Raw genomic sequence first — 25050 nt, 5'->3', positions numbered from 1 at the left:
ATCTTTAGAGGTCTTATACTTGGCCAGCCTTTTTTTCATTTTGTCCTCTGATTTTTGCAGTTTTATCAGTTCATCTGAATAGCTGTTTAAAGATTCTTCCATTTTTCCAGCCTTTTATTGTCTCAGATGATATACTCCTTTAACTTAGCATTTATTTTAATGGGTCTATATTAAAAGACCGAAGAGGTGTTTCATTGAATACCTCTTGGACGCCACAAAGAGCGAACCTACTAATGCATGAATTCTCAAAACAGCGATTTCTTTCTCTGGGAAAGAAACCGCTTGGTCATCCTCATGTGTTTACCCCTTTCCTCACTGTAGTGTGATCTCAGAGTTGGTATATTTAGTTAGGAGGGTGTGGGGCATTGCCCCCCACTTTGAAGTGTATGTGGGGGCAAAACCCCCATGTTGTTATGTTTGAAAGTGTGTGTGTGTGTGTGTGTGTGTGTGTGTGTGTGTGTGTGTGTGTGTGTTTGTGCTAGTGATTTCTTTCCCAGGGAAAGAAATCACTGTTTTGAGTGTTCACGCTTTAGTGCATTCGCTCTTTATGTGTCGACCAAGAGGTGTTCGATGAAACACCTCTTTGGTCTTTTAATATAGACCCATTTTAATCAGCTCTGAGCACATTTGATTTTTTTTTTTTTCAATTACTGGAAGCCATCTCTTGTACCAAAGCTGGAGCTTGAGCTGCTTTTTGCTGAACAGCTTAAGTATTCTTCCAAGTCATTGTTTTCTCTTCACCTTTTCTAGCTGATTTTTTTTCAGGCAGTCTGTTTCTTCTTTGCTGGCATCCAGGTAGTGTGCTTACTAGTCAGTAACTCAGTTTTACTAAAAATGACAGAATTACTAGACTTTGTGTCTCACTTTCTTTTTTCACACTGGGAGAGCTGAGATTAAGCTGCTTATCAATGTGCAGCCATTTGGAAGTCTTCATAGCTGAAGAAGGCCTTATGTTTATCTTTCACCTAGGAGACTATCTAAAACTCAGAGCTGGCTTTAATTGACCTTGTCAGCTCTCTTAGGTGCCTATTTAGTTTGATGAGAGAGTTTTTATCTTTATGAGAATTACCCTTTCTGATTTTTGTCATATTTTCTTTACTTTTTTAGTATATCCTGTTTAATTTGGAATGCCACCAGGGCGGTTTGTTTCTGGGGTTAGTTCTGGTATGACTTCTGGTAGGCACAGCAACCTCTATGCAGCCATTGATATGGCTGTACAGTGTTTCTTACAGCAATTCAGCATAGGGTGCTGTATTCTCAGGGTTTGGAGGGACATTGAATTTTGGCAAACCATCACTTAAATAAAAGGTAATTTGCCTTGGAATAGTTACTGTTACTGGTTTTACTGGGAATTATGGAGTTGATTTTGATTTCATAGGAGACAGCTTTATAGTTGGACCTTACCAGAGAGGATGGGACATGGGGGGGGGGGGCATTCTCCCATATTTATGAATATGAGATTCAGTAGGTTGGAGCGTCTAGCGGTCATATTCACTATTTGGTAAGGATGCTTGTAGTTACGAAGTCTAGGAATCTCCATGCCTGTAGATTTGCGGCTATGTAGGATTCCCAGTCTATAGAGAGATAATTAAAGTCTCCCATGTGTATGGTGTTAGATTGGATGTCAAGTGTCTTCAGTAGGTCAAAGTATGCATTGTGAGCTTCTTGGGACATGTAGGGTGATTTATAGCTCACTAGGCTATAGTAAAGGATTTTGCCTATGGTGATCTGCACATGGAGGAACTGCAGCACACCATCCTGTTTGACCACCCTAAAAGTATGCTTGTTACTGATGTACAGCAAGACACGTTCACCTTTAGCCCTTGTCTGTGCAGCTACTTGTCTGAAAGTGTGGATGGCACTGAAATCTTTCATCGCCGGGGTATTCTTCTGCCTTTTTATACCATGTCTTGATAACTACACAGATGTCTTTATTCTCGAGTGTGAAGAGAGGTGGGAGGAAGTGAAGTTTTTTATTTAGGCATCTGTCATTGAGCAGCTAAGCCCTGAGGCTCAGTTGAGTTGCTTTTGCTATGTCAGTAGGACTGCCAATTTGATGTTGCCTAAAAAGGTACTATCGGGACAGATAATGTTTTAACCAGTATTTGAAAGCCTAGGGGGCAGGTGTAGTGCATCCTTGGCAAAGCAATGTGATCTATTAACTATGTACTCCCAAGTTGACAAATATTGGATCCCCTTAGAAGGACACCAGAAAGACAACCAGTTGTTGAAATCAATTATTTTTGCTTATATTGTGGCATCACCTTCAGTGATGGTAACATGCTGCACAATGTTATGCTTATACCAGCCTGAGACAAATAGTCTGAGAGCTCCATAATGTCTCTGTTCATATAGTCCAGGGAGGTGTGTCTCAGGTCATTTACACCTACATGGATTATGAATGAATCATACTGGTACCCGGGGTGTAATGGCTTGAGTGATTTCATGGATCCTGGCTCCAGATAAGCAACTAATCATTGTCTTCCTTTTGTTCAGACCAGTTAGAGTGGTATCAGTAATTCTTACAATGGATCCTCCTAGGATGAGAGTCCTGGGAAGTGTATTTGCTTTTCCTAAAGGCTTAGTATTTGGGGCTGCATTGAGAGTGACAGTATGTGTGGTGTTAGGTGCTGTTTTTTCCTGAGAGCCTTTGGGCTAGCTGAGACATAGCTTTGCCAACGGGCAGTCAAGGCAATCTTTCTTGCTTAGGAAGATGGCTTTTAATTGCCTCAGCATGAGTTAGTCTATGTATGCGCTGTGTGCTATATGAGATGGGTGTGATGTACATGGTTTCAACTACTTGATGCAAGCTTCTATGTGAGAATTTAGCCTCCAGTGTCATTGTGTAAGTATACCTCTGCCATAATGTGTCTGTGCTTTTAAGGATTAAGTAGTAGTCGGTAAACATGAGACAATTGCTACATCGTTAAGAAATTGCATATCCATGCTGTCCAGTCCTTTGATTGGTGAGCTACAAGGGGATGGTGTATTGGGGTTAGAAAGCTACTAGGGGTGATTTGTTGGTGCATACTAATAAGGGTGCTTTATTTGGGGCAGATTATGCTAAACTACTAAGTTATACTAACTTTAATGTTTACAAAATATTGAATTCTACTAAATAGTAAAGTTGTGTAAGAATGTACCATAATAGTAGATGTCCTATTGATCACTGTTGCAGAATTCCTAATATATGGGTTGCCACCACTGACATCTGGCAAAGGTACCAAAGCTTTACCTTCCCTAGGTCATAAGTCCAACACATGACCATAAGTTGTATTTGTTGGGGTATAAAGATGGACATATGAGCATCATTCCTCAGACTATCTCCAAGTCAGTGGACTGAATAATACTGAAAGAGGAAACCGGTCAGCTAGGGGGGGTGTAGCTCAAATTGGTAAGTAAATGCCCCCATACCCATAAAACACAGCAAAGGGGGAAAGGTAACTAAAGACTGAAGTGAAACAGAGAAGAGAGGATGGAGGATGGGATGGAATACTGCAACTATGATCAGCAGGACATCTACTGTTATGGTACGTTTTTACACAACTATACAATGGCCTGACTGAAATCACTGTGGCAGTATTCCTGACATGGTTGATTCCCAGCACTGAAGGAGGAAGGAAGGGTGGTTGGCTATTGAGAAGAAGAGTTGTCCAGCAGACCACACATGACTGACATAGCAAAAGTTGCTCTGGACTGGGAGAAAGCATCAATTTTAAAGTGTTTGGTAAAGATGTGTGCAGAGGAACAAGTGGCTACCTCCAAGATAGACCTGCAGTCTCTTCCTTTGTGAAAAGCCCCTGAGGAAGTGACTGCCTTAGTGTAATGTGCTTTAGAGCAGTAAGGCAATAACTTACCATAGTGTGAGTAGCAGAAAGAGACAGCCTTTGAAATTCAGGCTGCAATAGTTTGTTTGGAGACTGGCTGTCCAAGCTTAGGGAACATAAATGATATAAAGAACTAATCAGTCTTTCTGAAGGATTAAGTTTTGTCCAGCTACAATCTGAGTTGCCAGTGAATGTCTAGAGAATATAAGATCCTTCCCCTGTTTTGAGGATTGGGAAAGAAGTGGGAAGACAGATACCCTGATTGAGAGATAGCTTCTTTACTACTTTAGGAAAGATGGATGGATTAGCCCTCAGGGTCTCTCTGTCTTTGTGAAAAATAAGAAAAGGGAGAATGACCATGAGAGCTTGAAGCTCAGAATCTCTCCTGGCAGAGATGTGGGCTAAGAGAAGGATGTTTTTTCAAGTACAGAATTTTTTAGAGAGGCAGAATAAGCTGGTTCAAAGGGAGGTAGAGTAAGCTTTTCTAACACAAAATTAAAATCCCAAAAGAGAGAGATGACCTTCCTGGATGGATTAAATGCAAGACTCCCCTAAGCAAAATCTTGACCTCTAGCTTAGGTATCAGTGGAGGGCAAAGAGGAAGGCAGACACTGACAGCAGACTTAAGTTTTTTATGGAAGAGTAGGTCAAGCCTGTTTGAAGAAGGTTGCAGAGGTATTGCAGTACTGCAATGATCCTGACTGTGTCTGCAGCACCAGTAGGAAAATCTATTCCATTTCACAGTGTACAATTTTCTAGTAGTGGCTCTCCTAGCCTCTTGTAGGACTTGTAGAAATTCCTCAGAGAAGAGTTATCTTTGAGGTATCAAAATTCTATAATCTATTCAGTCAGGCTGAGAGAGGGAAGATTCAAGTGGAGCAGCTATCCTTTTTGCCAAGTTATCTGATCCAGCTGTATAGGAATTCCCCTGTACTTTCCATTTGCAAAGTGAAATAGTGGGGAGACCCAATGTCGACTCACCCAAAATGGAGCCAATAAAAGGAGTTTGGGTGTTTCCTTTTGTACCTTGAGAAGATTTTTTGTAAGAGGAAGCAGAGAAGGGAATGCATAGAGCAACTTCCCTGTCCAATGGAAAGAGAAGGCATCTATCCTCCAGGCTGTGGGGCAAAGGTCCCTGGTGCAAAACTAAAGGAGATGATGGTTGTTTGGTGAAGCAAAGACATCTATTTGGGGAGTGCCACATTGAAGTGTGATGTTGTGGAAGACATCTTTCTTCAAAGTCCACTCATGGGGATCCTCGAGAGACCGTCTTAAACAGTATGCTAGCACATTGTCCTGAGAAGGGAATGTATGTGGCTGTGGACATGATATTCATTTGTTTTGCCAAGTTCCATGCCTCCTGTGCTAACCTCATAGTTGGTAAGATCTGGTACCTCTCTGTTTATGTACTACATGACTATGGTGTTATCTGTTTACATTTGTAGTGATCTGGGTTTCCAAAACTGGACAAAAATTTGATGAGCTTGCAAAAAATTCCTCATTTTTATTCAGCTTGATTTGCTCTTTCAGGAAATAAGGTTGCTATTTCCCCTGCACTTGGTGTGAGTTTGCCCATGCCCCCATAACTCATCGTAGGCATTCCTGTGAACTTGTTGAAAAGGATGTGGAAGTGTGAAAGGTAATACAGCGTTGATGATTACTGACCCTTACACCATAGTAATTCCTTCTTGAGGCAAGGGTGGAGGGGAGTCAGGGTGTCCAAGGGGTGGCAGTGCTTGGACCACACAGATTTCAGGTACCACTGAATTCTCCTCATGTGAAGTGTGGTCAGGGGGAGCATGGGAATGGTGGCTGCTATGAATCCCAAAGTCCTTAGCATATGCCTTGGAGAGCAATGCATTGCAGAGGAAAGGCTTTGGAAGTAACTGGACAGACTGAGAACTTTCTCCATGGGAAAGAAGGAATGCATTTCCATTGTGTCCAGTCTGATCCCAGAAACACCAGATTCTGCGTAAGAGTGATGTGTGATTTTTTTTGTAGTTTATAGCAAATCCCAGACCTGTCAGAAGACTGACGGTGAACCGAAGATACTGAAGAAGAATTTCTGGGAAGGGAACTGGAATCAGAAGATTGTTCAGGTAGGGAAAATATGAATTCCTTGAGTGTGACAAAAACCTACTACAGGTAGGTAGGACATTTGTGAACACTCCTGGGGCTGTGGAAAGACCAAACAGCAGAGCAGTAAACTGAAAATGTGAGGGCCCAGAGAAACAAATGAGGAATCTCATGCAAGAAGGACAGATGGGAATGTATAAGTTGGCATCTGTCAGATCTAATGACACTAAGAAAGCCTGTGGGAGGATGGAGGGTAGAACAGTCTGAAGAAAGAGCATTTTGAAGAATGGTGCCTTTAGTAAGTGTTTAGGATAGACAGGTCTAGGATGAGTCTCCACTGCCCTTCTTTTCTTCGGACCAGAAAAATCCTGGAGTAAACTCCCTGAATTATTTTGGGACTTGCTCAGTGGTAAGCTGTTTCAATAGGTCTTGAATAATGGTAGCCAGAAAGGGTTATTTGGTATCGAGATGGTAGTGGCATGCCTCTTAGAGGGGGAATGTTTTCCCAAGGCAGGGTATAGCCATCCCTGATGATGGAGAGGACTTACTTGTCTGTGGGAGTAGCTTCTCACCTGGCCAGGGAGAGTAACATCTTTTGAGAAAGAGGGGGTAATGGGGCTGAGGACAGGAGGAATGGTGCTGCAGATGTAGTCACATGTTTTTTCCTCCAAAGAGTGGCCTCCCAGCTGGATGTTCCCATTTGAAATGTTTAAGAGTATCTTTTCTTAGGGTTTTTCTTTGTTTTTTGACTGTCCTATGTTCCCTTCTAATGAAGAAGGTAGATTTAGATGGGTAACTCCTATGGTATATAGAAACTGAGGGGAGTAGGAACTGTCTGTACTCTTTTGCGGTCTTACCTTGGTCTTGGAGAGTTTTGAACAGATTGGCCGCCTGAGGGCTAAGCAGTAAGTCTTTGTCCAATGGCGAATCTAGAATTTTAGATTTGACATCCTCAGGTATAGACTGACTGTGAAGCCATGCATATCTGAAGATAATAGGTCCAGGGGCAGCTGCTATAGAAGAAGCATCCACAGCACTGCAGCTACACTTAATGCTGTGTGTAGCAATCTGAGTGACCTGTGAAAGTAAGCTTTGCATTTGATGCTTAGACTCTAATGTTGGAAGATCCAGTATAACTTTGTTTAAGGACTTAAGGACAGATATAAAATACTTTATTATTTGAGTCTGGTAATTAATTGCCCTAAAGGCAAGGGTAGCAGAGGTTAAAACTTTCTTTCCCCATCTATCTATAGCCCTACTGTCTTTTTCATTAGGGCATTAGAACTGGGCAGAAACCTTGAAGGCTTATTTGAAGAAAGAGGTACCACAGAATTTTCTGTCACAGGGTTTTTATATAGATATTTAAGGTCCTCAGGGACCATGTCTTTTAGGAGCTGACAGTTGAGAATCAAGTGCAGAAGAGGTGGACTAAAATATGTCCTGGAACCCCTCAAGGACAGGGGGGGATGGGAGATGGGGCAGGGGTGCCTTTCTCCAAGACAGTGCAATAACTAGTCTGAACATCAGAGATCTGTGTGGATTGCCATTCAAAGTGTTTCATCATGTTTTGTGTAGTCTTCCAAAAGTAAACTTCCTCAGTAGGGGAATCAAGTGACAGGAAGTCCCCTTCATCAGAAGAGATTATCCCTGGAGAATGCAGCTAAGAGGAATATCCACAGAATGGTCAGAGTCATAGTCCTGCTGTTCATTAGAAGATGAGACAAGAGGGTAGGTTTTAAAGGAGTAGCCTGTGGTTGTGGCGATCCAAATGAGGGATGTTTTAATGACATAACAGTCCTTGTGAGAAGTCTATCCAGCCTTTTTTCTAGCTGCTGAGGGAGAAGCCACATGCCTAGTTTTCTGCTTTCTCTTTTTAGGCATGATGTCTCCTTGGATAAGACATGGAGGTTTGGAACCATGTCTGACCTCTATAAGAGAGCCTGGGATCTCTTCCCTAACTAAAATTTGAGGGACACCATTTGGCCCTTCAGAAATTATGAGATACCATTCCTTGGACATATCGGCCTCCAACACGGTCTTAGTAGCAGGCAGCTGAGAGGTAGCTTGATGTACTGCAGGATCTTCAACCATAGCCAGTACGTTGGGGTTAGAAACATTGGAGTGGAGATCCAGTTGAGCCTTTAAGTTTTTTCTTCGGTGTCAGAGAAATGTCTGAGGATGTGGAATCAAAAATCTTGTACTGGACCAAGCATTTAAGATGCTGGGTCTTGAGAAAGGTGTTGGGAGTAGAAAGCTTAGACCTAATGTTTTTTTGGAATGAATGATTAGGAAATAGAGCAAGATTTGGGATCATGTTATGGGCTTAGGCAAAAATGACACTTGGCATGCAAGTCCTTATATGGAATCTACTTACTACACTTGCACTTACCCCTCTTAGCTGACATCTACAACTTAAAAAAAAAAAAAAAAAAAAAAAAAAATATATATATATATATATATATATATATATAAGGAAGATTCCTCAACAGGGTAATTAGCTGTATAAATGACTGAACTAACGATACGCCTTCTACCAATGATCCAGGTGAGAATATAACAGAATTTACCAACTTGCTGAAAACATTTGAAGATGATGTTTACCAGTTACAACATTACATCTGGCAAAGATTGCATATGGAGGCTTGCCTGCATTTCCGGGTGATCCCCAGAGGCATGCGAGTTTTTTGCATGCCTACCTATGGGGATTTACACCCGGTGTTGTTAAAATAATGGCAGGATCTAAATATAGAACTTGGGTTCAGCTATATGAGGCTGTTGATTAGTTATTTTCAACCACTTGAGAATGAATTACGTAATAAGGTGGATCTTGCATATAGAGCTTTGAATGAAAGATTTATTTCAGATTTTTGTGCAAATAGGCTACGTAATGTGTGCCTACAGGTGAGTGCGTTTGGTGAGAGGTTAAGAAATGTTAAACAACGCAAACTCACACGGGACCATATTGATTTTACAAGGGGCCAAGTCTTTGTATGGCCCAGGGCTCAAAATTTGCACAACAGTGTTAATAACACTACACATGACTTAAATAATGCTACTGTTACTTCAACCATCTTGACGGACATTAATGTAAAAGATCCTGTTTTACCTCCGTTGCCATCTTCTTCTGTTTTTTCTTCAGCGAATGCTGATCAGGTTACGGAGCCTCTTGTTGATGGGTGTGTCAGTGTTCCTTCGATCGTAAGTGACACGCCCCCATCTAACCAACAGTTGTTTTTCCAGAAACAGTTAGTTTCGGCTCCTAATGCTGGAGCTATTCCTAAGATTATTCAGTCAAGCAATGCTGCTTTTTTACCCTACCATAAGAAATCTGTGCCACAGAACAGAGGGAGATCCATAAGTCGAGGCCCCAGACAGAGGAAGCTCTCAGGGGAAAAACAAGATTGGAACAGAAGGGTGAAACATTGACTAGCTTGGTTTTTAATCTGTCTAGTTTTGATTTGGACTTTATGCATACTACACTTTTGAACAGAGGACTCAACTTCATTCCTGCTCATCTATCTAATTTAAGTGATGTTTTGATGGACTTGAGATTGTTTTGTCGTAGACTTTCATTGAAATTGTTTTTTCATGACAAACAACCCTGTTCTATAGAGAGACAGACCAGTTCTAGATTTAGACACAGCAGTTGTTTCACACCTAGCTTACCCTCACATGTGGACTCCTTCCTTAAGCTCTGTGAGAATGATTTTTACAATCTATTTTCTAACAGTAGGAAGAAAGGCAGGTTTTATAATCTAACACCCTATGAGGCTCAGGCTTTACATGAATTGAAAAATAATAAAGAACTTACTTTAAAGCCTGCTGATAAGGGTGGGGGAATTGTTATGATGAATACTTTAGAATATAATATTAGCATGACATCGCTGCTTTCTGATTCTGATACCTATAAAGAAATCGATCGTGGCAGTGTAGATCTCATTATACGTAATGTACATGATAGTTTACAAGATCTACTTATGTGTAGGCAAATAAGTGTCGAGACTTTTGAATTTCTACTCATTGAGCATCCGGTAATTCCAATAATCAAGGGACTTCCAAAGATACATAAAGAAATTTCTCCTGTACCCATGAGACCATTCGTTGTTAGTGAAGGATGGGTGACGTCCCATGTGCCCAGTTATCTTGAACATCTACTTAGACCGGTAGTGAACAGGTATTCATCTATCTTGAGGGACACTTATGACCTATTGGATAGTCTTGACAATTCTTGATAAGACACATAATTACTTACTCATCACATTAGTTGTCAAAAGCCTGTTCACATGTATTCCCAATGACATTGGGTTACAATTTATTGAAGAGCTACTAGTGGGTGAGCCGCAATTTAGTAATGATAAAATGATTTTAGTACGACAGTTGTTGGAAATTGTACTATATAACAATGTCTTTTTGTACATGAACACACATTACTTACAGCAGTGGGGGGTAGCCATGGGCACCCCCTGCGCAAATACTTACGCCAACCTAGTGGTTCTACAATGGGAAAAAAAACATTTGTTTTCACATGAAATGTTTAAGTATGTGGTTTTGTACAAACGTTTTGTCGACGATGTACTTATAATATGGGAGGGATCTAGAGTGGACTTTGAAGTTTTTCTAGGATATCTAGAGTCCACCACTTCCTTCCTCAGGTTTACCAGCGAGGTCTCACTTGATAAAATTCATTTTCTTGATGTCACTTTAAAGCTATCTGACCGTGGCTCTATTGTGACGTCACTCTATAGAAAGTCAATATGGAAGAACAGTTTGCTCCCATTTGACAGCATGCATCCTAGAACAGTTTTTCATAGTATTGTTAAGAGTCAGTTTCTAAGAGTGAAGAGACTTAATAGAGGGGGGCAATCTTTGATAGATGAAGCTGACTTTATGGAGTCCCTGTTTTTACAAAGGGGTTATGATGCCACCATGGTTAAAGACATCAAAAATACCATCACTGGTGTGCCGGGCTCGTCAGTTGACCATGGAAGTTCTATTGGTCATAGGAGAACCAATAAACCTGGACATACTATTGTCAATGTAAATAATGTTAATACTATGGAGAAGATGAGCTATGTCACTAAATATACTAGTGACACTGGTATGATTAAAGAGGTTATTATCAGGAATTGGAACGTATTAATGTTAGACAGCAACACTAAATTGTTAGTTGGGTTGAAACCCCGTTTTTTATACAAAAACTGTGAGAATCTGAAAATGATTCTCTGCAATGATCATAATTTTATTTCTCAGCCTATCTCTCAGCCCATAGTTATCAAGCCTTTATCTTTGGGAACATTTCCCTGTAATCATTGCAACAGATGCGTTTACATAACGCGTATCCAAGAATATGTGAGCAGCCTAACTAGTTTTAGGTTCTTTCCCAAGTTCCATGCAACCTGCAATACTAAAAATCTTATTTATCTTGCCACTTGTGCATCATGCCATGCTTTTTATGTGGGGCTAACTGCTCGTAGATTGCAGGATCGCATCTATAATCACTTACATGATATACGTAGAGCGAAAGAGACTAATGCCTTAGCATGGCATCTAATGGAATATCCTACGCACAGTTTCACTTTTAGAGTGTTACAAGTTTTGACATGCGGACCACGAGGTGGTGACAATGATAATGACTTGGCCGTCGCAGAATTAAAATGGATTTTTTCGTTAGGGGCTCATCTACCCACAGGCCTTAATAATTTTATATCCATTAAACCTATATTGAAAAAGAATAGTCTTTAGTTTAGAATGGTTCTTAATAGGGACTGCGATTAATATTATATCTGACATACATTATTGCCAGGTTGATTTTATTAAATAACGGTTTTATTATATATATGTATATACCATGACCTGTTTTAGGTCCATTGACATTTTTGCATTGTTTTAATGTTGTGTTTTCTCTTTAACCGGTTGTGGTTTGTATTATTACATTATTAATGCACTGATTGTTTAATTAATTAGAATTGTTCCCGCTCTTTTATGTATATTAGACAATGGTTTTTTAGGGTAATTTGTCTGATGAAGCGTAGGTGTTCCTACGTGAAAGTGCTTACCTGGTGTTCGTGTTGCAATACAATAAATCGTTTGTATTTTGGTTTTACCTGAGCGCTGCAGAGTATTTGTTCCATCAGTGGCTAGTCCTCCTTTTACCTTTTCTACTTGTGTTTTGCCTTGATTGGAGTGCTACTCAGTAGCTAGGTTTCTTCATTTTGTTCATAAATGACTGAAGCAAGGGTACTAATGGCCAAATGGCAAACAGTCTGATGGATGTACAACCTGTATTCAGCCTTGCTTAGAGACAGTCTGCGAACTATGCTCATACATCTGTCTTTATACCCCACTGCATACGTGCTGAGACAATGTGTCAGACATACAACCTAGGTTGTTAAAAAGGTTAAGCTTCCCTTGTTATGGTCTATTCTAGCAGTGGCTAGGAAAATAATAACCAGAAATTGGATTTCAGATCCACCTCCTTCGTTCAATGAATTTAAAAATGTTATGAATATAGTGTGCCATATGGAAATAAACACAATTAGGTCAAGAACAGCTAGAAAAACATCTTATTATATTTTATGGGATAATTTACAAAATTTGTTAAAAAAATCCTAATTTCAATAGCATGGTATTTTAGTTTAATTAATTGATCTGATTGTAGTGGATGTCTTTGTAAATACTTTAGTTGTTTTGTTGAATGTTATAATCATATCTATTTTAATTACTTGTATAAAATTATTATGATATTTGTCTTGTATGTTAAAACAATAAACCTGTTTTGAAAAAAAAAAAAGACATACAACCTAGGGAAGTAAAGCTTTGGTGCCTCGACTGGACATCAGTGTTAACAACTCGTATGTCAGGAATACTGTAACAGTGATTTCATTAAGGACATCTACAGGCATTGCCACTTGATGCCTAACTTCCTACTCTAAGCTTGTCTGTGAGCATGGCATTTGCTCTATATTTACTGCTTTATAGGGTACAGTTTTATGGACTGTTCTATAGGAAATAATTGCTTTCTAGGTGTCTGCTACTGTAAAGGGCACTGCTAACTATACCTCTCAACTCGGATATATCAAAAATCTGGACAAAGGCCCATGAAGAGTTGGTACAACTGGCTAAAAATTGGGATGCTGATTAACATAAAATCTGTGTACATAATCATGTAACCCTGCCCACTCTGGTGGAATTGTGGGATACCAACACGAAGATTGAAGTCACGAAATAATAACAAATAATGGCAGACATTTGAATTTCAGACTTCATATCCCTCAGAAAATACATATTAATGCAAAACCTTTAATTCTAGCAACTATTTGTGTTTACAGGAGCAATATTTAAAATATGTCCCTATTTTTGGGCCTTTGTCCCACCATTATTTTTAGCTTTGTCCAGATTTCTTGCTCTGAGAGATTCAGAGGAATGGCTGTACTCCATATAAATGCACACATAACTGACTAATCACTAATATATTTTAAAATTAATAAAGTGGACTAAAGTATAAATTACCTGACTCAAGCAAGATCTACTCATTTTTTTCTTCCTGACGCCTATCAGTAGACCTGCAATGTTATGTGCTTATATCTTCTCAGAGCTTTTACAAAATGTTTCACATCTTGGAAACTATACACGCTAAACATATATTATCAAGGCACTTCAATTCAGCCATACTTAGGGATTTCTTGAAATCATTTCTGAATGACTGTGCACTGGGACATGTATTGAACTATGAACAGCTTTTTCCTACCTAAAATTAACAACTAACATGACATATTTTCCCAAGATGTATGACCTGCACTACAAGTATTTATTATAAATTTCTTCAAAATAATATGATGTCTAGCCTGGTACCATCAAAAGCTTGTATGTCACTTAGTTTTGTAAACATTAATATGTGAATGAAAACACTGGTTTATCTTCATAATTACTAGCAGCATCTTGATTATAACACATTAGACACATAGTTGAGCAGTGAACTTTCTGTCTGACAACACCACTGCATTTCAAAGTATGTCCTGAAGAAGACTTAGCTCACTCAGGTATGAAAACATGAAGGAAAATATGAATAAGAAGGGACTAATATTGCCACTTCTGCATATGCTATTCCTGATTAATAATCTTAATGTGTTATCTTGTTTATTACACACCCTTTCACATGCTGGCTGCCTATTACCAACTGGTAAAGACACCAAGATAAAGAAACAATGACCCCAAAATGCTGTGACACTATACAGAGCAATGGTTATTGAATGAAACTATACATAAAAATACGGTAGAGGTATGAATTAGAAATGAACCTGGTAAAATTTCAAGCTTTAATATACAGGTGCACATATAAAAACCTGCAAACCTACTCATACGTTATCGATAGAGTCTGTTTTAAGTGTCTGTGCTGCACAGTTGCACAGAATGGACCCATCTTCACAAAAGGACAAAAAGCAAGGTGTCATTTACCATAACTGAAACTGTGTTTGGTACCAACCAGCGAACTAATCAGAAAACATCATGAAGACACCCAACAGCAGACAAATAAAGAGTTTCTCTAACTTTCAGGAACTAATCATTATTTTGGAGGTGTGGTACCCACATCACAAGTGGTGGGCATGTTAGACCAAGTGCTAACAACAGGCACAAAAGTACACACCATGAGGACCTATCCAAATACATACTTCTTTTATCCAAAAATTGGATAGTGAATTTGGTATATATAGTACCGTCCCAGTCTCTGAGTCTGACAGGTAGTCAGGCACTGCCTCATGAAGGTGATGTCATCACGCATGCCCTTGAGCATTGCTGATGTTGTGGGATACACTGGCAATGCATGATGACATCAGCCATAACTTAAAATTGTAAATAAAAATAAAAAAAAAAAAATCAGGAATCCAAGGGGCCACTCAGAAATTTGTGACACCCAATTATTTTGCCCTCAAAACTGGTAAATACTGACGAATTTGGTACTGTCGAGAGGTAGGAGGTGAGTATCTCAGTGCAAAAGTGCCAAATTTATTGCAGCACAAAAAAAACCAGAAAACTAACTAATGAGCCATCTGGCAAATAAAACAATTATGCTATGAGCCCTTTTGTGTGTTTCCCAACTCAGATAGACCAGGCAAACACCTCCTCCCATAAGATGAATAAACCCAGATCTCCTAATTTAGCAGTGAGAGAAAGAGCAATTATTTTTTTTACAAAAATACAGTGAAATGCATAATTAAAATTAACATTACAAAGACATGCATCTGGAACATTTCTGCCTGGGCATCCACTGAAAACTAGCTTTGTTCCAAGTCGGACTTTCCCGGTAAACCAATGTTCAATAAATAAAAATAAAGGAAGGAATCAGGAAACAACAGTCACTCAAAATAATTTAAGCAATTTAGCAATCAGAACATAGCTTTGCCTGGATGGTACTGAATACAACTAAAACACTTCTGGAACACTGGCTAGGATGCCAAGCTTTGCTGAGCTCTGGGAAAATGACGAGACATTATGTAGTAAAGGACATTTACTAGTTTGCTGGGTGTGCAGTCGGTATTATGGATCTATGGAAAACAATGAGTGTGAGGAGTACTTTAACTTGAACAACAGACAATAGCAATGAAAGAATGGAGGGAAGGAATTTTGAAATAGATTACCAAAAGGGGTGGAGGCCAGAGACACAATGTTTTTTATTAGTTGCAGTGGTAACGCGAGTGTTTTTCCTGGATTGTCACAATACATAAAACTATTTCATACTCCAGCAATTACAAGAGTGTGACTTAAGCAAAGTTTCTGAGAGTACTGTCAGATCACAGCCAAATGTATCCTACCAAGACCAGGATTCAGACACAGGCCCGGCCACTAGTAGTAAGGCTGTATAAAGGGCCAGATGACACCATCATGGAAAGCAGCAGTTCAAAAGTACATTAAGCACAATGAGAAAAAAATGACATAATCAGCTAATAAGTATGTCTCTGAATCATTAATTAAATACCAAAAGTGGTAACAGGCCTATTTCTGCTTCTCTTGTGGTCCCCTTTCTCATCCACTACACATGTACATAACATTATACTTCTTACCTCTTCCAGTTTTTACTGGCAGTTCAGTAGATAAGTTGCCTGTTATTTGTCCATGTCCCTCATAACTCAGGCATGATTACAGTCAGTCAGCAATACTGGTCAATAGAACATTATTCCTCATATTGTTCAGAAAATGTATTCTAATTCAAGACCTGTTGCACAATTAGATTTTTTTAAGTGAATTAGAGTAATATTTATAAAGACTTCCCCCATCTTTGTCTGGAAGTCTTGAACACAGCCCCCTGTATATAACAGACCTCTTAAGTCAATTAATAATACCAGGCTTTAGAGTTCTGTACTTTTTATTGGTCAGTAAATACATCCAGATGCAAAATCTATTGTTCTATTAACTTTTTAAGTGGCTTAGACTACTTTGTAGAAATATTCCCTGGTGTCTAGTGTTCCCCAATACATCTTTAGTGTTGCAAAATCTGTTTGTTTTTGTTATCTTTCCTTCCAGTGATTAAAATAAAGTAATGTTTCCACATTGTCTATATTCCCCCATTAAATCCACTACTCTTTAGTCTAGGGGAGGTTAAGACGTATGGTGGCCCTCGATACACACTTTCAGACATTGTCACACACACACTGACAAAGACACACTCTGTTTATCAAACACACCTTCACCCAATTACACTCACACACACTCTCATCCATTCACCTAAATACTTAAACACACATGCACGCACACTCACATACGCACACATATTGACATGACACCACTCATATCTGTATATACAGACAGACACACACCAAAAAAAATACTTATCTACTGAACTGCCAAGCCCTTAGCTCTGAGGCTGTCTCACCCATTGAAAGTAATTGCTGATAGAGGTAAGGATTTACGTAGCCAAGCAGTTTCAAGAATTGCTTAGCTACAAAAAGCACTTACAACAGACATTTTAGGGGAAAAAGGGATGCATGGCTAGGCTTAAAAAGCTCTTGTGGTCATTAACATAGTACACACCTATGAAGCTATGAACCTATGAGAAGATGGCTGATTTCCATGTGCCACTCCTCTGGAATGCCTCTTTAACCTCTGCAGTAGGAGACAATCCACTGTAGTCCTGCACCTCTTTGAGGTAAACACTGCTGCAGGGATATCTAAGAATCAGAAATGGTTACTGATAGTGGTAAAAAGGCCAGTAACCTTTCTGAATTATATTTCAAGTGTCCATGGCAACTAGCATATTAGAACTAGAGCTTACATTCAGTTGCGCTATGATGGGGTTCTTGGTTAGGTCATTAAGGAAAGTAGAGTTGTAGCGCTGTTCATACTGGTGATGGACTACATTAGCAAACTGGTCAGAGGAGGCAAATCAACAGAGCTGCTGTATGCAGATGATGTGCCATAACAAGCAGACTCTAAGCAAGAACTTCAGCACATGTTAGGTGACTGGAATGCAAAAATGAAGGCACCTGGAAAGAAACTGGGTATATGAAAGACAGCTGGCATGGCAGCAAATGGGGGGAAACAGAAGAAGCTAAAAATTGAGATAGAGGGGAAATAGAGGAACAGGCTTACAGCTTTAAGTATCTGTGATGGGTGGTTGAGTGGAAGAGAAGGCTGAAAGAAGAGGAAATAAAGAATTTGAGGGACTGCAACTAAATGGTACAGAGTGCCAGGCATAGTGTGTGACAGAAGAATACCAAAGAAGCTGAAAAGTAAGGTGTACAAAATAGTGGTGTGACCAGTACTGCTGTATGGTACAGAAACCTGAGCAGTAAAGGCAGACAGTTGAGGAAGCTAAAGGTGATGGAGATGAAGTGCCTGAGACTGGTGGAACGATGGACACTGTGGGACAGATGAAAAAATGAGGACATCACAGCAAAAGTCAAAATAGTTCCAATTGCAGAAAAAGTCAAAGAGAACATGTTACAGTGGTTCAAACACACATGGGCATCCTCGGACAAAGTAGCTATTTTCTCATGTTCGCAGACAATCATTTAATCCTTAAAGGAGAACTGCACCCACAGATTCAAAAAACATGTTTATTTCATCATAGTTTGGCATTTTCTTTACATTTTAACACCACTCTGGGACTATTTACAGGTAGTTAAATATTTTTATATGTAATTTCTGAGTCTGACCCCATGGGGTCTAGTATCTTGAAGTGATCCTGATTGTTTACTTTGCCTCTAGGTATCTCACAATGCAGTTTCTTGTCTGTAAAAATTACATCATGCAAGCCTCTTTCCTCCTAAAGCTCCAGTCACTGCATTGATTTTACATGCATACACTGCTGTCTTTCAGGCAGTTAGTTTTAAGTAACATTTCATGCCGTTCATTGACTACTGCCACAGAACAGACTTTCAAACTGCTTTTTATTGCTGCTTCTTTTTAGAATGGCTAAATTGCAGCATTTTATGAAGCCTGAATTGTACTACTTCAACTCATCTCCTACCCCCCTTCACACCTAACTTCCCTAGCTGTCAAAGTGCTAAAGGTAATTTGAGCTGTTACCTGCTGTGATTGACAGCTCATAGCAGGAGACTTGAGTCATGTACAATTTCCTTGTTCTAGGCTTTACTTTCTGTATGGGTAGTGGAAGGACTAGGGAGCTGTGACATCACAATATAGGTGGGTTTTTAGGATAGTCATGGTGATGTCAATTTGGGGAGGGAATTATCCAGAAAACTACCTGTATTCATTGGCCTTGATGACATCAATGAAATGGAGACTGCAGCAAGCGTTTCCAGTTTTTTGAAAGTGAAACCACTACAGTATGGTAAGGTACTGTTCTAGTGGCGAGAAATAGTTGATTTAAAATATTTTAAATATTTTATTGTTATTTATTCACAGCAGGGACTGTAAATAGGGAGATAAAGGACAGAGAAGTTGAGCATTTAAAAATAGAATCCCGTTGTTGTCCTTTAAAGAAACCTTCTCCGGTTCGATTCTCAGCTGGGGTTTCTTCTGTGCGGAGTCTGCATGCCCTCCCTGTGGTTGCATGGGTTTCCTCCGGGTGCTCCAGTTTCTTCTCACATCCCAAAGACATGTTGTAGGTGGATTGGACACTCTAAATTGGCCCTAGGTGTGAGTGCGTGCGTGTGTGTGCCTTCTGTGGAGGCTGGCAATCTGACACTGTAAAAACTCCACTGCCAATCATGAGCAGACAGGTGATCTGCTGTGGTGATCGCTAACTGGGAAAAAATGAAAGAAGAAGAAGAAGAAGAAGAATTTGTCCTTTAAAGAAACCAACCTAGTGTGCAAGAGATGTGCATACACCTTTACAGTGGAGGCAAATATCTTGCATACAAACAAGGTTACCAAGAGCACAAGCATTACATCCACTACACATAGTGTCCACCACACAAACATATATACCAGCTTATGCTGAGGCACTAAAATGCAATCTTCCTAAACCTCAAAGAACTCCTAAGACTATAAACGACAACACCTATGCTCAGCAATCTCAAAAGCAACACCAGACACCATAAATATACCTACACCCAGTGAAGCCCTAACAACAAAGCCCATAAGGCAAGCAAACACATTACCCAGGACTTGTCATAGGGGACTACATTGTATGACACACACAGATGTCCCACTTGCTAGACTGAACAAGAAATTAATGCTAAGTTGCTTATCTGGAGCCATGTTATGCATACATTTAAGTCAATACACCACAGATACCAGTATGATTCTGTCATAGTTCATGTGGATGTTAATGACCTGAGACGTATCTCCCTGAACTACATGAAGAGAGATATTATTGATCCCCCTCTCTCTCTCTCTCTCACACACTCTCTTTCTCTCTCTCTCTCAGAATATGTTTCTCAGGCAGGTATGTGCTTTGTATTGTGCAGTGTGCTACCATCACAAAGGATGATACCACAGTATGAACAAAAGATTATCAATTTCAATAATTGGTTTAGTTTCTGTTATCTTTCCAGGGAGATTCAATATATGTCAGCATGGGAGGACATGGTTAACAAACCTTGTTACTTTGCAAATGATGGTCTGCACCTGTTTCCCCTAGGCTTCTGAATATTGACTAATACTTTATTTGCCTCATAGAGCCTTTTTTAAGCAAATCCAAATTGAGAACCATATCGACATTGCAAATAAATCCCAAAGAAACCTAAATGTGTTACTGCTCAATGCTAGGAGCCTAAGAAAGAAACTTCATACCCTACAACCTCTCCTCACTCTGGGGAATATAGACATCTGTGCCGTTACTCAGACATGGTGCAAATCTGCAAGGCTTCTGTGCCTTCCACATATTTAGACTGTCAGTTGCACAGATGGGGACAAAAAATGTGGGAGTCTCAATCTACATTATCAAGTATAACAATAGGTTGGTTAAGCAAGGATGATGCCATGGAGTTTATCCATGTGCAAGTCACCATACAAAGAGTCCAGTAACATATCCGAGCAAGTATTAGGTCAGCCTGTATCTTCCAAGAATGCCATAATTTGTACCTAGACCTACTGGAGACACTCAGCATTAAAGCAAATACCCTAGTCATGGGAGACTTTAATTACTTCTCCATAGACTGGGGAACATACACTGCCTCCAACTAGCAGGCACAATTCCTGGATTTTACAAATGCAAATACTGTGACCAGACAAGACGCAAAGCCATCAGAGGTTCAAACATACTCGACCTGGTTCTCGCTAATATGAGAGAGCTATGCAGTCCCCTCCCTGCAATGTCACATTGTCACAGATGAGGTCAGAACACAAAGCTGTCTTCTTCAAAATAAAAATCAACTCAGTAACCCCAGCAGACCCTGTAACAATTAGGAATTATTCCAAAGCAAATTACATTCATAGGTTGGTTCATAGGTTGGTACTAGGCTATCGGCCCTAGGACCTATGCAAGTCTAGCCATAAAAATTCCCGGGATATTTATAGGTTATATATTTATAGGTTCATACATTCTATTAAGTGATAGTTTATAAAAATGTCCCTCTTAACCCAGAGTTCACAATATGCTGAGCTGGTGGTCAATGGTGTCACCTTCACCGAGTACAGTAACATAGTGAATCTGCTGTCTGACAGGTTTGGTATACATTGCCTTATGTAATTCCTTACTGACTTTCTATATTGATAAAACTAACAGGAAATTAAAAGAAAGAATGTATGATCATCTATTTGAAACACAGAGAAAGCTGGATAGTAATGTCTTTTATAAGCATATAAGTGATTTTGATGATACACATTCCTTTAAGTTTATTGTGTTACAATATATACCCTCTAATTTTAGAGGAAATGATATAGTAAACAAAAGTGAATGTGTGGAATACCGTCGGATAAATTAACTTAGGTCAGACAAAAGTCCTGGATTTAATGTTGCAAACAATGTTAAACCCATTTTAAAGATGAGACATTTTACATAGGTAGCTTTAATTATGTGTTTGATTGATTAATTGTTTCACAGTTACTGCAAGTATTTAAATGTAAAGCTATAGCAGCAATGTTTTTTACAACTTGAAAAAGCATTTGCAAAAGCCTGCTGGCTTGTTGGTCTTCAGTAAAAGTGTTCTGAGTGGTTCCTTGAGCTGTTTATTTTTTTGTTCTACGTTCTCATACTTGTATCTGGCTTGGATTTACCTGCTTGAGCTTAATTATTTGTGATAGTGGGAAAATAATTTTATGTCTATGTCTACTAACCTCCCAGCTTTTAAAAAATCTCTACACACGCACCTAACATCCTCCTGGGAATGCTCCTGCTCCCACCCCTCATAACCTAGTCTGCTCCCTACAGGCAACCATATCATATATAACCAGATACTATAAATAAGCAAATGCAATAACACCTAATAATTCTTAAATTCTACTATTCCACTCAAGATATTACATATTTACTACAGCAATGCTATGTTTGTTATACATAATGTAACCAAGGTAGTCTATTTGCAGCTGCTTAAACATTAGATTCTTTGCATTGTAACCACCTGTCCTCAGTTTTTGTCTTGAACCCACAATTGTCTACATTTGTGAACCACTCTTATAGTTTTGTTACCACTGTTTTTGACAATCTGTTTTAATGTGATTGTAAGTGTTAAAGTGTGAACTTCTGTAATCTTTTGTATCTTTGTTTTGGAGCTTTTCTCCCCAGGACTCCACTAAAAATGGGTTCTTCTGGCCCAGTGGACAATCCTGGTAAACCAACTATAAATAAATAAATAAAAAATAAAATGTCATCCATGGCATTGAGGTACAAGGAAGTCATAGTGCCACTTTATATTCACCCTTATCAGACCCATCATTGAGTATAATGCCCCCCTTCAGCATATATCTGACCAGACATATGCAGCAGCTAGAATGCCCACAAAATGTTTTTACCAGTATAGATCACCTTAAAGCCCTATCTCTATACTCAGTCTGTTATAGGTTACTGAGAGGTGATCTATGTCTACACATGACGGTGAAACAGATATCTGTCTCAGAGGATCCCCATGCTCTGGAACAGGCTCCTCATCCATGTGAAGCAAAATCCATCACTAGCTCTATTTAAGCGTAATCTTGACAAATGGATTGGAAACTGGAAATTCACTCTGTTTTTGACAGGTAGAGGCAGAAAGTGACTATGCCCAAACTAACTTACCCCCTACCCACACAGCCTTTAGAACTTCCTAACTAACATACCCTCTTCTAAAATTGTCTATGATATATAGGGACACAACTGTGTTGGGCTGCATGACTAGGCTTATAATGGCCATGGCAGTCGTCAGCCTAGTACAAACCTATGAACCTGTGAGCATGACAGGAGAAGACAATCTGTGGAAGAAGATTTGAGAGAGAGGAAGAAAGCAAAAGAAAACAAAGGCATCCAGCAAAGAGTGACAGAACATGTGACTGGCATGGCCATCGAAGAAGAAGATAGGCGAGTGTTATAGAATCAAGAAAAATGGAGACAGTTGATGCAATACCCCAACTCTATATAAAAAATGGGAAAGGGGGGGTGATGATTAATGAGGAGCAGGAATGGTAGTTAGCAAAAAGTGGAGAGGACACTAACGGGGAAGGTGTTGGTCAAAGAGTAGACTGGTCTTAGGCTGGCAATCACAACCTCACAATAACAGGAAGATGTACCATAAACAGAAATTAAGTCTTTATTTGTATAACCAAATATTTAACATGCATAAAAATCTAATTATTTGGGCAGGCATTAGAAGACCACAGGATATAACTATATGTCTAGAACTATTCTGCACAAAGCTGAGAGACTACAAGAAAGAGGGAAGATCATAGATTTTCAGTTTACTTTAACTGCATTAATTACTTGGATGTTATTGTCATAAGCTCTGAAGAAGTAAACTCTAGTGATGAAAGTGTTGTTACAGCTATGCATGAAGCATAAACATGTAGTAAAGAAGTTGTATCAGTATTTACAGAATAGTCAGTAAACAAAGTCAGTAAACAAAAAATGTCTAGGGAATAAACTGCTGGATGAGTCAATAGTTTCCAAATGCTGAATGAATAGTATATAAGTCAGATAAGCAGAAATCAGTTAAAGTTGAATAGAAACACTAGCTATATATTTGTAAGAAATATTCTGTAGAAGGCAAGCATATGTATTAGTAATTTTCAACATCTGAGGCACTCTGATAACAAGGAAGCATTGACTGATAGAAAAGAAATGAGATGAGATGGGACAAGTTTAAAAGGATTTGGGGGAGAGAGTCTATCAGAAGTGTGTTCTGAAACTATGAAAATATGAGTGAATTGAACCAAGAAAGAACAAACTCTGAAAGTCACTGTTACACATTTGAGGGTAAGCTGGCTTGTAACCCAAATGGGGGGATACAACCGCAACCCCTGCTACTTAAATATACTAACACCATTATTGCTGTACCTCAGAAAAGACAGAAGACTCCAAGATTAAAAAAATTTGGGGTTAGCATACATTTCTCCATAATCACAGTTAAATTCTTACAGTTCCAATGACTACAATTTTAGTTCACAAACATAAACAGGATTGATGCTGTCAGCCACTTTCTAATGAATTAATATCCAGTGGACAGTCAGAGCCCGGGTGAGATGTGTGGAATGTGAGAGATAGATCTTGTTTGTCACTGTCCAGACAATACACATACTTGTATACAGCAGATAAAGCAGTAAGTAAACAGTCAGTTGAGAACCAAATATGTGGACCAAGCATGTTACAATAAATAACAGACTGGTTACAATAAATAACAGACTGGCAAACAAATGATTTTCATACAGAGAAAGTTTGTTTTTGGTGCTAAAACAAGGAAAAATACTTCTTAAAGTGGTAACTAAGGTTTAAGAAAGGCTTGTCAAGAATGAGAAGCTTTACTACAGTCTTTTCCCACTCATGATTAAGTTTTTCACTTCACAGATATGCCTTCGTTGAAGGTTGGGCGTCGGGCTGGCACCTCAGCTCCGTAAAAATCTACTGCCAATCATTAGCAGACCGGAGTTCTGCTGTGGCGACCCCTAACTGGGAAAAGCCAAAAGAAGAAGAAGTAGAAGAAGACCACACTATTATTGAGATTTCTGGCTCTCTGTACCCTAAGCACAGGGGGCAACTCTGATAGCTGAGCTGCATGTTACTGTGGTAATCCAGATGAGTGGCTAATGCTAATTTGTTAATTAGCCATGATATGTCCCATGGAAATGCCAGTGGCTCCCTATTTATGCTGCCGAGTGATTCAGAGAATCATTGGCTGTGTAAATTTCCATGGTTGGAGGAAAAAGTTATCACTGTCAAAAGGCATCGGTCACTAATTTGCTCCTCTGAAGCAGCTGCAGTGCAGGTAAGTTCAGTGAAGATGTTGGGATGTGTTACTCTGTGTATGCAGGTAGACTTGTGCGCATGTCAGCAAGGGCATGAGTGTGTACGTGTGTGTGTGTGTGTGTGTGTGTGTGTGTGTGTGTGTGTGTGTGTGTGTGTGTGTGTGTATTTGTGAGTGCAGGGAACCTCCTTTGCCAATACAATGCATGGGCTTCTAGGGAAAACACTACCAGCATCAGGTCTGAAAGTGCTCTGTGCTAATGAGCCACTAATGAGGTCTTTCTCACTGCAACCCTAGCTTTCTCTGAATCATATTTTTCACCATTATGTAAACTGACCTAGATGCAATATGCAATTTCTGAGACCACTGAGGATCTT

General features: G+C 39.4%; 1 protein-coding gene across 1 annotated transcript in view; it reads right to left on the bottom strand.

The window, feature by feature from the left end:
- The window catches only part of LOC122792338 (follicle-stimulating hormone receptor-like), a 222757-nt gene that overhangs the window by 112647 nt on the left and 85060 nt on the right, over nt 1-25050 (bottom strand). The window lies entirely within an intron of this gene.

This window comes from Protopterus annectens, chromosome 1.part2 (assembly GCF_019279795.1).
Source record: "Protopterus annectens isolate FY-2018-M chromosome 1.part2, PAN1.0, whole genome shotgun sequence".
In the NCBI taxonomy this organism is placed as follows: domain Eukaryota; kingdom Metazoa; phylum Chordata; order Ceratodontiformes; family Protopteridae; genus Protopterus; species Protopterus annectens.
Note: the sequence above shows the minus strand (reverse complement) of the source record. Positions and strands in the feature narration are given on the sequence as shown.